General features: G+C 42.3%; 1 protein-coding gene across 1 annotated transcript in view; it reads right to left on the bottom strand.

Annotated features, from left to right (window-relative positions):
- Positions 1–13,341, bottom strand: part of LOC148596381 (cytosolic carboxypeptidase 4-like) — a 182,184-nt gene that overhangs the window by 61,345 nt on the left and 107,498 nt on the right. The gene's annotated exons all lie outside the window — the stretch shown is intronic.

Below are 13,341 nucleotides of genomic sequence, written 5' to 3'. Positions count from 1 at the left end.
CACCCACCTCCACACAAAGAGACACTGCCTGTTATATCCCTGTAGGACTATAATCCTTGCAAGAGGAGTTTAAAAAGACCCACAGACCTTCAAGCAGAAGAACTTGTAAAGAGTGTGCCAAAACAGAGAATTCTTACCAGGAGGTGAAGCAGCCCTATTGGGGAGAGTATACCACCTGCGGGACACAGAGCACTCCCTGACCGTCACCACTCTCCTTTCCGCTGCTCTAGTCATGCTCAGAGAGTGGCCAGACCCTTGATGTCCTGCTCCAGACTGGAGCTACATTTTCAGCAGAAGGAAGTGGACAGGGCCCTATAGAAGCATCTGTAATTGGGATTTCAGCATGAAGTGTACATGAAGTTCCAAGGACAGGGAGGAGTGCTCAGGACAGACTGACTACTAGACACGAAGGAGCTGGCTAAAGGTGTTTGGAAACACAGAGGGTGATAATTCATATGAGTAACATATAAAGAAATATAATTGTTCAGAATAGACAGTAAAGGAAATAAGGGACAAGGCACTGCTTTATATGTCATCAAATGCATATATTCACTCCAAAGTTGGATGATAGTGGGAAATAGATTTGCTAACAGTGCTTGCATGATGGTAACAACAGTAAGGAAGTGAGCCCTGTGACCATATTGGTACCAGCCTACAGGACTAGTGGGATCAATCCTTGGGACTTCCCAATAAAGCTACTGGCAGTCCTAAGTCCACGTTCAGATTCTGAGCAGCACATACCACCAATAAGATCATGAGGCAAACTAAGTGCCTACATCATGGAATTAATACAGTATCATATTCAGAAGCTTTGCAGGACAGCTGAGCATTCTCACTCCAACATGAGGTAGGGAAGGCCTAGTGATGAATGAGAGAATGGATAACCTACACTTATCTTGGAAGGAAAACGTGTACTTATCTCCTGACACTGACCAGTATCAAGGCTACTCTGAACTTATTGGAATTTCCCTAGATTCTGCAAGATAACAGAAAATACCCAGCAAGAGACCTAAAAGCAAATCTTAAGAGTTTTACAGTCTCCAAGGTTCCAGTTGGTACAATCAGATTCAGTAGATGAGTCCTGGGTTGTTTGATAACATCAGCCAGACTAAAGCAGTGTCAGTGAGCTGGAATCTACCTCCAGTCTACTCAGAAGCTACTGTCAATACCTTAAAGAAGGAAGAGACTCCAGAAACCAGAACTTTCAGGCTGGGAAATAAAGCTAGTGTCTTTAGGTAAAATGGGCAAAGGTTTTGCTTCTCACTGTATAACTGCATTTGATGAAAGTTGCAGGCAGTATCTGAGCTGCACTTTGACAGAATAATGTAGTTTATTTATCTTTGCAACTGTGAGACTGGAAGTATGATTTCTAGGCAGAGCTGACTATCATCAGCATGTTTGTTTCCCTCAGAGGCCATGAACCCCATTACTGAGCTTATTTTCTCACTTTTAAAAAGCTTGTCAAGCCAACCGAAGACATGCATTTCTCTAGCACTAAAGCACAAATTCACATTTGTGAGCACTCCCAGACAAGAAAAAGAGTAGAAAAAAATCACTGTGCAATGGAAGAGCTCCACCCAAGCCTAGAAAAAGAGGAAGCTCGAGTAGATATATCTTTACATAAAACATCCACCCGACAGAACTTGGTGCTGATGGCAGAGAGGATATTCACTTTGCCAGGCATTCTTGGGAAGGAAATAGAGAAGTTATTGGATTGTTCTGTCTCCAAAGATGTAGGTTTACCAGAGGCTTTGATTCTGATTAAATTTGATCCTGATGTGTAGAACGGTAAAAAGCCCCATGGATGGGCATAAGGCCAAAACTATGAGGTTCATGAATCTTAGGAGTCATAAGGGAGGAAAAGTAGTACAACAAGCCAAGGAGACCGACTAGAATAAAATCAAGGTATTGATACGTAAGGTCTAGAAAGTGGCAAGGAAAAGAGAATTGAGAAGAATTGCCAGGATATGAAAGAAACAGAAATTATTCTATTACAAAGAGAGCACATCAAAGTGTTAGGGAACCAGCCTGGTCATATTAAGTCATTCACTGATTTCAGCTACACAGCAGAAGTACATATTAATTTGAAAAACAATTTAAATACATTTGATATGAACACATGCAAAAATACAGGAAGAATAGACAGGAATAAAGCTGGGAAATGAAGGCATAAAGTGAGATGCAAGTTCAAAAATATCAAAACAAAGTTAATCTTTCAGTTTAGAAGTAGCAAGAGGCAGCACAAAGTGAGTGTTAGTCCACTGCCCCACAGAGAAGAAAAACCTGTTGACAATAAGACTGAAAAGAAAGATTTTGCAGCAGTTTTCATTAAATAAGTCAACTATGAAAAATTAATGATGTTAAGAACTAACAAATGAATAAAAAAAAAGACCTAGAAAATGAAGAGGTTAGAGAAGTAGAATAGCTTCGATATTGACAAATGAACTTACTCTGCTGCAGGCACTCTGCAGTTCTAAGGAACTGACTTAAAGATGTTAATGATTAATTTTTTGTTTAGAACTTCAGAAGGATTCCTGATGTACTAAGACAGCTGATACAATGTAGTTACTATCTTTCAATGACAGAAAAGAAACAAAAGAAAAAAAGAAAAAAAAAAAGAGACAGCAAGTGATAGACCTGTCAGCCTCACTCCAGGTCTTCAAGAAATGCCAGAATAATAAACAATTTGGAAGTACCTAGGAGAAAACAAGTGGGTATCAGTCAACACAGCTTTGCCAGGAACAAATTATGCTGAGCCATTCTAATTTCCTTCTGCAAGAAGGCACCGAGGGAATACCCTGTGGCCAAGATATTATATGGTAAAGTTTCTAGACTATTTCAAATTCTCAGAGCAAACAAGAAGCATGGTCTAGATGAACTATAACACAGTGAATAGAGAGACTATTTGGAAACTGGACTCAAAGAAGTTCTCAGTGATTCACTGTCGAAACGGATGGATGTGCTCAATGAGCTTCTGCAGATCTTGGCCATGAGTTTGGTACAATTCAATATTTTCATTAAAGTATGTCGATTCATTCTGCAGATGACACCAAGGTAGGAGGAAGATAGAATTAGAATTCAAAATATACATATGTATTTTTGAACTAGAGAAGTAGCCTGGAGAACACAGATACAAATCAATAGAGTCAATACTACAATTAGACAGGAATAACCAATGTACAAAACACAGAGATAAGCAGCAATAACAGGGTAGCATTTCTACTGGGGGAAAAAGGAGGTCTGGATTATACAAGATTGCAAGCTGAACATGAGTCAGTCCTTTTTTATTACAAACATACAAATAAAACACAGGGGAGATATTCTTTAAAAAAGTGCAACTTGGCAAGACATAAATAAATCTGCTCCCTCTTGACTCAATGCTGGGAAGCTCTGAGCTACAGTTCTGTTTCCAGCTTTGGGCAATGCAGTCCCAGGAGGACTTAGCCCTATGAAAACAGTCCAGAGGACAGCACTGAAGAGCAAGTTACCTGTTCTCTAAGTCACAGCTAGATAAGAGCAAAAAAAATCAGCAGGGATCACCTGTAACAAGGAAGATTCAAGTGTAACACACACAAAACATACTCTAAATATAATGGTAGTGAAGAGCTGAAATCGATTATTTGGGAAAAGTCTAGTAATTCTATAGAGTTTTTTAGGGCTGACATATCAGGAATGACACAGCTGACTCACTGGGCAGAAACAGATCATCTGTGGAGACCCCAGTCCTTGTCTACTCTAACTTTAACACATGGAAACACATATGAAGTTAAAAATTTGACCTCTCCAATGCAGATATAGGAGGAATAATTGTAGAAAGTGTTTAGATGATTTTTTTTATTCATCTGGGCAAACATGCTTCAATTTGAAATGTATTAACTAGCAGTACAGAGGCAAAGGAGCAGGTAGTTTCACATCAAGTGAACTCATTTTCATTCCAGACAACCATGGCAGGAACGTCTACATATCAGGAATGTGATGTGTTAATACAGCTGCAAAAGGATCCCCCAAGAGTGGAAAAATCTCTGTTTAAAAGGAAATCCATGGGAGGTCAAAACCCAGGAAGATGAGAAAATCCAAGACTATAGCAACATGCATACTCTGTGCAGCACAGGAACAAAGCTCATGTAAATTTGCAAATTTGCTCATGCTGCAACTAAACTAGAGAGTATTCCGGGTCACTCTGTTCTTGCAAGCTCACTCCTCCTCACAAAAAGTTCACAGAAGATCAAAAGGAAGGGAATTAAAATGAGCTTTCATTGATGAGCTGTTAGACTCAGATAGATTAATGCAGGCTGTGTACAATGCCCCAGCAGCGAGCGGCCTTGGCAGCCTGGCCATCACAGGGTATTAGTTCTAGCAGCACAGATGAAGGAGAGAGGCCACGCTGGACCGAGCTGCCAAGCAACTCTTAATGGATCAGAAGCAGAGGGCTTCCCTTCAGAAGGCTGAGCTGGGAACATGGTGCTGGGAATTCTTTTTCTTACCAATTTCATCTAATCTCTTCCCTCTAAATCCCTTTTCTAGTCTAGGCTTTGTTTCTCTGGAGCCGCTTGCAATGTTCCTTTGTTGTGACTGAAGAAAGGAAACAAAAGAACTGGCAAAGCATTTTGCTTTATTAAAAGCAAAAAGAAGAAACGCCAGCCTCATTGAACATATCCTCTGCATTCCTAACTGCCTTGATTCAAAGCTCAGTAAAGTCTTCTGTCACAGGCTCACAGTACAAGCGGATTTTTCAGCCGTTTGATATGCGTTATACAGAACCAATGTACTGCAGAATAAACTTTGGACTGGGCTTTACAGATCATGGATCTGCTGTCTCTGACCTTCCCATCTGCACTTTGGCAATGGCTGTTAGAAAGCATCATTAAACGGTGTTTGAGGAAATGCAGTTCTGATTTGTATGCTCTGATAGAGAGATCAGATAGAAAGGACAACAAATCACAGCCATTAACTAACTATACCTTCCCTTCTAAAAAGGTGGGAGGGCTTTTTTGCTTGTTTTACCTCAGTGGAGAGAGCTTTGCATAGTTAGTTACCTTGCTACATAAACAAAGTGGAGACTACAAGAAACAGTACTCACATTGACTGCAGAGAAACTTTTGGCTGACTGTCATGGACTAGATTCTTAACTTTTGGATGGCTAGAGTTGGCGAAACCCTGTCAATGGTGTTTTGTTGTTGGCCCCAACCCCATCACATCCACTAAAGTCCAACATTAAATGGAATAAACTTCACCTTGACTAGCTATAGGTAGCTAAAAACAAGGTGCCCTGTCTGTCCTAGAAATCTGCATCGAGCGAATTAGCTCTGCATCTATAAAATCTTTAACCTGTCAGATTAAAAGGCAGACAACTAACATCCTCATGCACAGCAGGGACAGCGCTGTTGCAGCTAGGGAATTTATTCAAGTCACAACCAAGGTACTTCATGTGCCCAAGAAGACTATGTCCTTTGGCTTTTGCCTTGTGACATTCTCAGTGCATTAGCCTTTCTATCCATAGAGCAGGGTATATTAGGAATTAACAAGGCTCAGCAACTCAAAACACACATTGCCAGTCTTAGCAATCAGCAAAGAATTTAGAGAACAGTTGTTATTTACCAAAAGGGATAAGAGACCCAGCAAAACACTTAACTCTAACCAATATGAAAACTTAAGTATCCAGAAAGTCCTAAGTGGCAAATGTCAGCTCAGAATATTCCTGCACAGGGTTTGATTGCATTAATGCTGAGAGGAATCAGAAGCAAGAAAAGGGAAGGAGTAAGTTGGAAAGCAGGGGACCCTTCTCAGTGGATTTGCTCTCATTTCAACTGGTGCTTCTCTCTGGCCAGCTCATTAAGAATGCATTATAAGACACAGACTCCACACACTTACATGTCAGCAGCCTTGTGTTCCAGCATGGCACTGCTTGTAACTCACAACTTAACAGGGACCTTTTGCACGTGGGCCGCAGCCAGGTTCACTCTGAGGGTTATACAGAGATGGGCAGCATAAACCCTGCTTTAATGGGAACACTGCTGGGCAGATCCTAAAGTCACACCAGGTCCTACCTGCAGCCTGGGGAGCACACACTGACTTGCCTATCCCTGCAAACAGGAATAGAGGTTGGGGATCCTAAGCCGTGCAGCATGGAGGACAGCACATTAGCACTGATTTAAATCTGCATGTGGATTCTACTCACTGTAATGCTGGAACAAGCTCCTTCCTAGAAGCTGCTGATAGAACTTGGGCTGGAGCTCTAAATATAGCAAAGTGGTACAATAGAGAAGGCTCCCGCACTCATGTTAACACCATGAACCTCAGCTTAGTGATGTGAATGTGCAGATAATCGTTCCCATTGTGGGGAACATAGACTTTGCCAGCTGTGAATTCCTTCCAGGAACTTTTTTTCTTTTTTCATACACCGTTACAGGCAGGCAAATATTGGGCTAAAGCAATGGAGTATAGAAATAAAATGTGCCCCTGAGAAGGACCCTTGTCGATCTTTGCACTCAGTTGTTATCTTTAAGGCAACCCTCTTTCTGAACTTTGGTAGGAGTCTAATTAATGAGTTAATTCCCTGCTAATCTATTCTCTTCTTTGTGTCTGCTTCATGATTAATTTAGTTCCAGTGAATTTCCTTTACTGACTGCAGAGTAGAAACACATTTCCTATCCTATTAATCTCCACTCCTGACCCAACAGCAGGGAGCTAAACAAGGGCAAATGCCTCCATGCTTTTATTTTCTGAGCCATTACAGAGCACAGCACTCACTCTCTCTTAAAAAAAAAAAAAAAAGAAGCAGGGAAATTCTCCAGACATGTTCACCCCACCCCAAGAAGAAATGGAGTTAGGCTAGACACCAAGAGGGTGTAAAGACTGTAAGTTAGCTAGAAACTCTACCAAGTTCAGCCAAGTCTAAATCTAGTACAAAGACAGCCCGGGAGGGCAGCAAGCAGCACCAGGGCTGTGTTCAGGAGCAAAGGCTCAGAGCAAGGTTCAGGCCCAGACTCTGAAGACGTCCATCTCCCATGAGGTAGACTGCAGGGCTCTGGGCTTCACCACTCCTGAAGCTCCCCAAAATATTTCCAACAGTATTTTCTTAGTTTGAAAGGGAAGGTTTTGCTTGGAGGATAGACACACTCCTTTATCTCCTTCCACTTTTGAAACTTTAGGAAAAAGACAGGAGGAATAATTCTCCTTCTACATTCAAGTGATAATTACTCTTTTCTATACTTAAAATTTTTAGAATCAAGTACTCGCCATGTGCTACTTAAAGAGAAAAGAAGCAAAACTGTGTAATGGGTAGTGGTAGGCAAATATGGGAGAAAGCAGAAGCAAGGCTGCCTGCGAGGCACCTCTGTGCAACTGGCTGTTGAGGGCATCTCAGGTGCACAGACCCCATCTCAGAACACATCGGAGATGGGAAAGGTTTCCTTCCTGGGATTCCACTCTAACCATCTTAAATACCTTCCAAGAAAGTAATAAGAACAAAACACACACACACCAAAACCCAAACACCCACAGAACAACAGAACCAGCCCTCGTTCCTTCCCGCTCCCCAGGAGACTATAACCAAATCTATTGGGTTTTCTGTGCAACATCCCAGGCATTCGTGATGCTTGGGATTAGCACTGCAAACCTTGCTCCTGATGACACAGCATGTCAAGAGCATCATTAAGGATGGATCAAGGATACCACCGTTTGAGAGAGGTTGTTTAAAGCAGCATTAACAGCCTTCTAGCACATACTCCAGCACCCACAAGGGATGCAAGGCAGGCAAGCACTACAAGGCAGAAGAAATCTCTACACAAACAGGTATCCCTTTTTCATGGCTGTTCCCTTCATATCTACAAGGGAAATTGTCCCTGAAGTTTCAATAAACATTCTGCTATTGCCTCTTCCCCAAGAGCTGGCTACCCAGCGTCACTCCGTAAGTGGATGAAGACGCCAGAAATGAGATAGGAGAAAAATATCCTGAGAATGGCAGAGGCCTCCACAAATCCTAACTCTTATCTCCTTCGGCAAATAAATTGCAAACCATATACCAGAGTACTCCATTTCTGCTGAGTTTAAGGACCTAGTAGATGCTGCAATACTGAGAAGCCTTACACACACCTGATGCTGCTGGGAATTAGCTCTTCATGGGCCATTACTACCGCAGGGACTTGAGCCAGCAGAGAGAACAAAGATCACAAGTTGTGCAGGGATGCTGAGAACACCACTCACGGCTTTGCAGATCTTCAGGTGCTAGGGCAGGCATGACTAGATTTTCCAAACTGACTAGCAGCCAGTCAGCCAGCAGCAGGACTGTGGGCTGAGCTGACAGGCCTTGCTCTCCAGGGCCTTCCCTGCTCAGACACAAGGCTTTGATCCTGAATAGTACATTTGCACAGTAAGAAGGGGGTGGGATTAAAAAAAGGAAGGAGAAGAAAGAGAAAGAAAAGTGATCAGAAGCTTTGTTCTGCATCTGTGGTGCCAATCTGCTCCTCTCTGGAAGGAGCAGAGACCCCTGCGATGCATACAGAGAACATAACCCTACTTTTCCAGCCTCCTCTGTCCTTCCTCCTTCCCCTTGCCCAACCCAGCCCCCTCCCCACACTTTTTCCACCCCCCCCAATACTGTGCTCTTGAAAGACAGCAGGTTGTTTGGGATCTCAAAAGCCCATTCCAGTGAGCTGCAGGAGAGGGAAGGGTCTAAATCTTGGCATATCCTTGCTCTTTCATATCTACCTTTTATAGGGACCCTCTCTGAACTATTTAGGTGTTCTAAAAAAAAGTATAACTTCAAGGCAGAGAGAAAACACTGAAATCCAAAACACTAAAATCTTATAGGCGTGTATTTTGGCCTGAAAGGTTCTTTCACAGCTCCCATTTGTGGCCTGTAATCTTCCATAATAATTGCTTAAAGATAAAATGGTTCTTCCGATACAGTTTATCAAACCAGGTAATGATAGGGGTGATTAATCCAGAATCTGCCATCATTCTTGAAGATACGCAACCTCGACTGTAAGGAACATAGACAGCTATATTAAAAATATTGAAAATATTTCAGAACTGTTATTTTAACAAATGCAATAGTTTCCCTGGCAAAACCATATTCAATTCTTGTAGCTATGTATAAAAATCTCACAAATCAGAAGGATTCCAAACAGGTAATAGTCAGAGGCACAGAAAGACTGAAAAAATTGGGCATCTTTGATGACCAGATGCACAAAAGGGACCTGCTATTTGTTTACAAAATAAGTGCCTCTTCAGGCACCCCAGATATTGCATCCTGCAGCAGAAGACAAAGATGCATTTGCAAGGGTGGAAAAACCACCAATGAAAGGAAATACTTTCTTCTTCTGCACAACACACAGCTGATCTATACAACTCACAAGACACATAGCTGCAGGCTGCAGTTTGCTAAGATTCAAAAAGCATTAGGCACTTATACAGAAACAAAGAGCACCCGGAACAGCTCATTAGACAAGATTATAATTATTTGGAAAGAGCAAATGCCAGGTATAAATAAATTGCTACCTGAAGACAGAAGTGCACTTCTCTGGGGGCAGGGGTATTCTGCAATTGTCCACCATAGCAATATCTTGCACTAACATTTCACTACATTAATGAATATAGTAGATCTTGCCATCTTATAATTCACTCATTCACAGGTTAAAAAAACAAGCTGTGTGCTTGAACAACAGTAACAAAATATATTAACATTAGAGAAAGTCTGAAAAGATACATCCAGGTACCAATACTTTACCCAAATTCTTGGCTGCCCCCTGCAGCTCAATGAAAGATGAAACATGATCTTCTAATTAGAAAAAGAGGTTTTTCCTGCATTTTGAACTGCATTGGACTTTTATGTTTTAATTAGATGCATATACTTTATGGAAGATGCTACAGTATGGTATCTTCAATAACAATTGTGAAATGCAGAGTGTGAGGTAAAAACACTTTGGGTAGACTAGACAGATCGATCAAAGAAACAGATAGAAAACAAATGCTTTATATTCTTCCCATTATTTTTTCTTTCTGATGATACTGGCCTGATAGCAGAATCTGTCTTTCTGCCATTCAGCTTTTTCTATTCCGTATTCTGCCTTCAAAGTCCAAATCTTCAAACTATAACTCATGTTGAAACAGGGATTTAAGGTAGTAACTGCCTTAATGTTAATGCTTAAGAAGCAGTCATTATGGTCTAACTGGTGAAATAATGTGCCACAGGTGAAACTGCTGATTATGTATTTTAAAATGGTTAAAGCACTTATATGAAAGCCTGACTAAAAAGCATGTTTTGGGATTCTTTAAAAGGGGAATTCTATCTTCCCCCAAATCAACTTTTCTTTCATTTGCAAGCACAAATTTTAACAGGAAAAGATAAAATCAGGAATTGGAGACAGAGCCACTCAGCAGCCTATTCTGACTGCATCCTGGAGGCAAATAGAGGGAGAACATCCCTTAATGGTTGTGAATGGAATTGCAACTCGGTTTTCTCTTACACTGTCTCCTCCCTGCTCCCACAGCCAACACGTGCTCTGGGTTGCTCACACTGCTCAGCATCACGTTTCCAGACAGCAGCTCTCTGCAGCTCTCCGCTTCGACCAACAGACAGAGGCAGAACGACGCCAAAACCCTGAACAGGGCTTTCAAGAACTGGAAGTTCACAACACTTCTCCGCTAAGAAAAACAGGTAAACGTGAATGTCCTCGTTGCCCCTTTTTCTTCTACAGAAACTGATTTCAAGTACCAGAAGTGAACTTAGGAATTGGGAAATTGAATGAATTTAACATGAGAACCTGTGAGGTTCCTCCTCATCTCACTTCCTGATTCACGACCTGACTTGAGGATCTCACTTCTAAATGTGTGGGCACCCACGTGACTTTGCCAGTGCTCCCCAAGCCAGTTCTTTCAGAGCCACATGCTCTTCCCAGATCCTTCTTAGTCCCTTTCTCGTCCCCACCACACGCCCACTGAATCCCTTCAGGTCCAACCTCACTGCTCCATGCTGCAACCAGGACCCCACCTCTGCCACCGCACCATGACAGTGCTGAGCGTGTCAGTGCTCTGCCCTGGACATCTCAGAGGAGATCATACATCTGTGCTGCATTTCTCAGTGCTACAGAGTGGCCTTGACCACAAAGGGATGGGTCTTCATCTTGGAGCTGGGAATTTAGCTTGAGCACATCCCTGCTTTGCTAGTAAAAGATAAAAACAATAACAATTTTACATTGGTTCTTCCCATCATATCCTAGTTTCAGCTCCAGCATAATTCTCACTGCTCTTTCTGTCAACGCTGCAGTTAACCAAAAGGTCCTAATAAAGCCATATTGTTTCTGGGAGGACACAAGAGAAGCTACAAGGGTCTGGTTTGCTCATTTATCTCTGTAGGTACACGCAGGTGCACATGTGTGCTGGGTCTTGCAACAACAGCCTGCACCTATTTATCTCATGTCTCTCTCACTACTTCTGCCACGTCTCTTTTCACAGTATCTAGAGCAGCAACAAGCTGCAGGGTCTGGGTGCGAGTCACAGCCACAATACCCTGAACAGCCAGAGCCTCTCACAGAATATACAATCTGCCAAGATGTCAGTGGCAGTGAAGTACTTCACAATGCTGCTCAAGTGCCAACCTTCACCTCCCAATGTGACACTTTGCTCACCCACCCGCTTTCCTTCTATGCTACACACTCCTTTTGCTGAAACTCAGCAGCTTTAACTACAAATTTCTCCATCCCTCTTTTCCGTTAACTATTTAGTGTCTCATTTGGCCTGTTAAGTTTCCTGATCTGCTCCTAGATGCTGGTCAGACTCATTTGCAGGCTGGGCGTCAGACCAAAAGGACATGCAGAAGCTACTTGCCTGGAAAGCAGAAATGTCTGCTCTCTTGTTCCCTGCGCAGAGAAAGGAAACAGAGATGTTGACACAGCACACCTAGGAGCACTGCTCCTTCAGAAAAATTTGGCTCTCCTTAGCTCTTCCTGTCTGGCTCATTCAAATGGGTGGGAACTTCCGGTCTGGGAAAATTCTAGGTCCCACTGATGGCTTTAAAGGGGCTTCCAGCTCCTGTATTCTGCCCTTAACAGGAAATCTTCATTGTAGGCATGTGCTGCTGTCACCATGCCTGCAGTGCAGGAAGCCTGGGGGGCTCATGATGCGGGTGGGTGAGTAGACACTCTGCTCTATACAGTCTCACAGGTTCTTTTTGGTTTGCTTTTAAATTCTGTGATGCTTGGACATCTGGGCCCCCATGCTGAGTCCAAAAGAGGAGAGAACTCCAGAAGCTCAAATGTTTGAAAGCCACATCAAAGGGTCTCCTGTCCTGTGATTTACATTCCTTGATTAACTCTCCAGCATGCAAGAGGTCAGGGTTGGAGGTAAAGTCTGTTTTGACCCTCACCAGATCTAATTTTCTCCTACATGAATGTGTTCTTCAAAAAATTATATTGGGAGCTATGGACAGATTAATTAAGGGCCGCCTTAAATGACAATTACAAGAAAAGATAATTCAGAGAAAAAAAAATATGTTCTATTTCCATAGAAATATGCTTTCCTCAGACGGACTGGGACCTTATTTTGTCTAGCTACCATCCTACTCATTATCATTTTTCCCTGACAAAAAGAATGTACAGCAGCACATACCAGTATGAAAGATCTACTTATTTTCTCTGTTTTTCACAGGTCTCTGAAGTTTTTTGTGCACCTGGCAACACCATTTGAAAAAGTACCGCATGTAAACACTACAGCACCAACACCTTTTGATATAGCCTTGTTATTCATCCATGTATCCCACCAGCACAGACGCAAGGATTCCCACCTTAGTAACGTTTGCTTATCCTCTGAAGTTGGTCAAACATATGAAAACAAAAGACAAAGCTCATCAGTAAATTTGCAATGACACAGTTGTCTTCTGCTGTTGTGTCAGAGCCTCAGCTCAAACTCAAGCAGTGCTTCACCTACTGCTGTAGCATACATACAGTCTGTATGAAAGCGTATGTATATAACATTCTAATCCTGCCTTTTCAACACTAGAACCACAGCACGTTCAGTTTGAAGTCCTACTTCTGGCTGAGTTAAAGATGACCAACAGTCTATTCAGACCATTCCTACCTGAAACCACTCTGCTTCTTGTCCTTCAAAGAGACCATCTATAGACCATCCAGTGGTTATGAAGGCCATGCCAGAGGAACATGAACATCTTATAATACATTCACCTGGGAGACACATCGTAATGGGGAATCACTTCTGAACCCCTGCTAGCAATCAGCTTTATGCTTCTACCCCAGCATGTATGTGGCCTCCATATCTCATGTTAAGGTAAAAGGACTGTGCCACAGATCAGCATGAGGAGGTGTAATGCAAGCGAGTGCTACC

Source organism: Tinamus guttatus, unplaced genomic scaffold (genome assembly GCF_059628265.1).
Source record: "Tinamus guttatus ecotype Peru unplaced genomic scaffold, ASM5962826v1 Tinamus_guttatus_pri_ptg000004l, whole genome shotgun sequence".
Taxonomy (NCBI): domain Eukaryota; kingdom Metazoa; phylum Chordata; class Aves; order Tinamiformes; family Tinamidae; genus Tinamus; species Tinamus guttatus.
The sequence above is the reverse complement of the archived record's forward strand: the minus strand, read 5'-3'. Positions and strand labels throughout refer to the sequence as shown.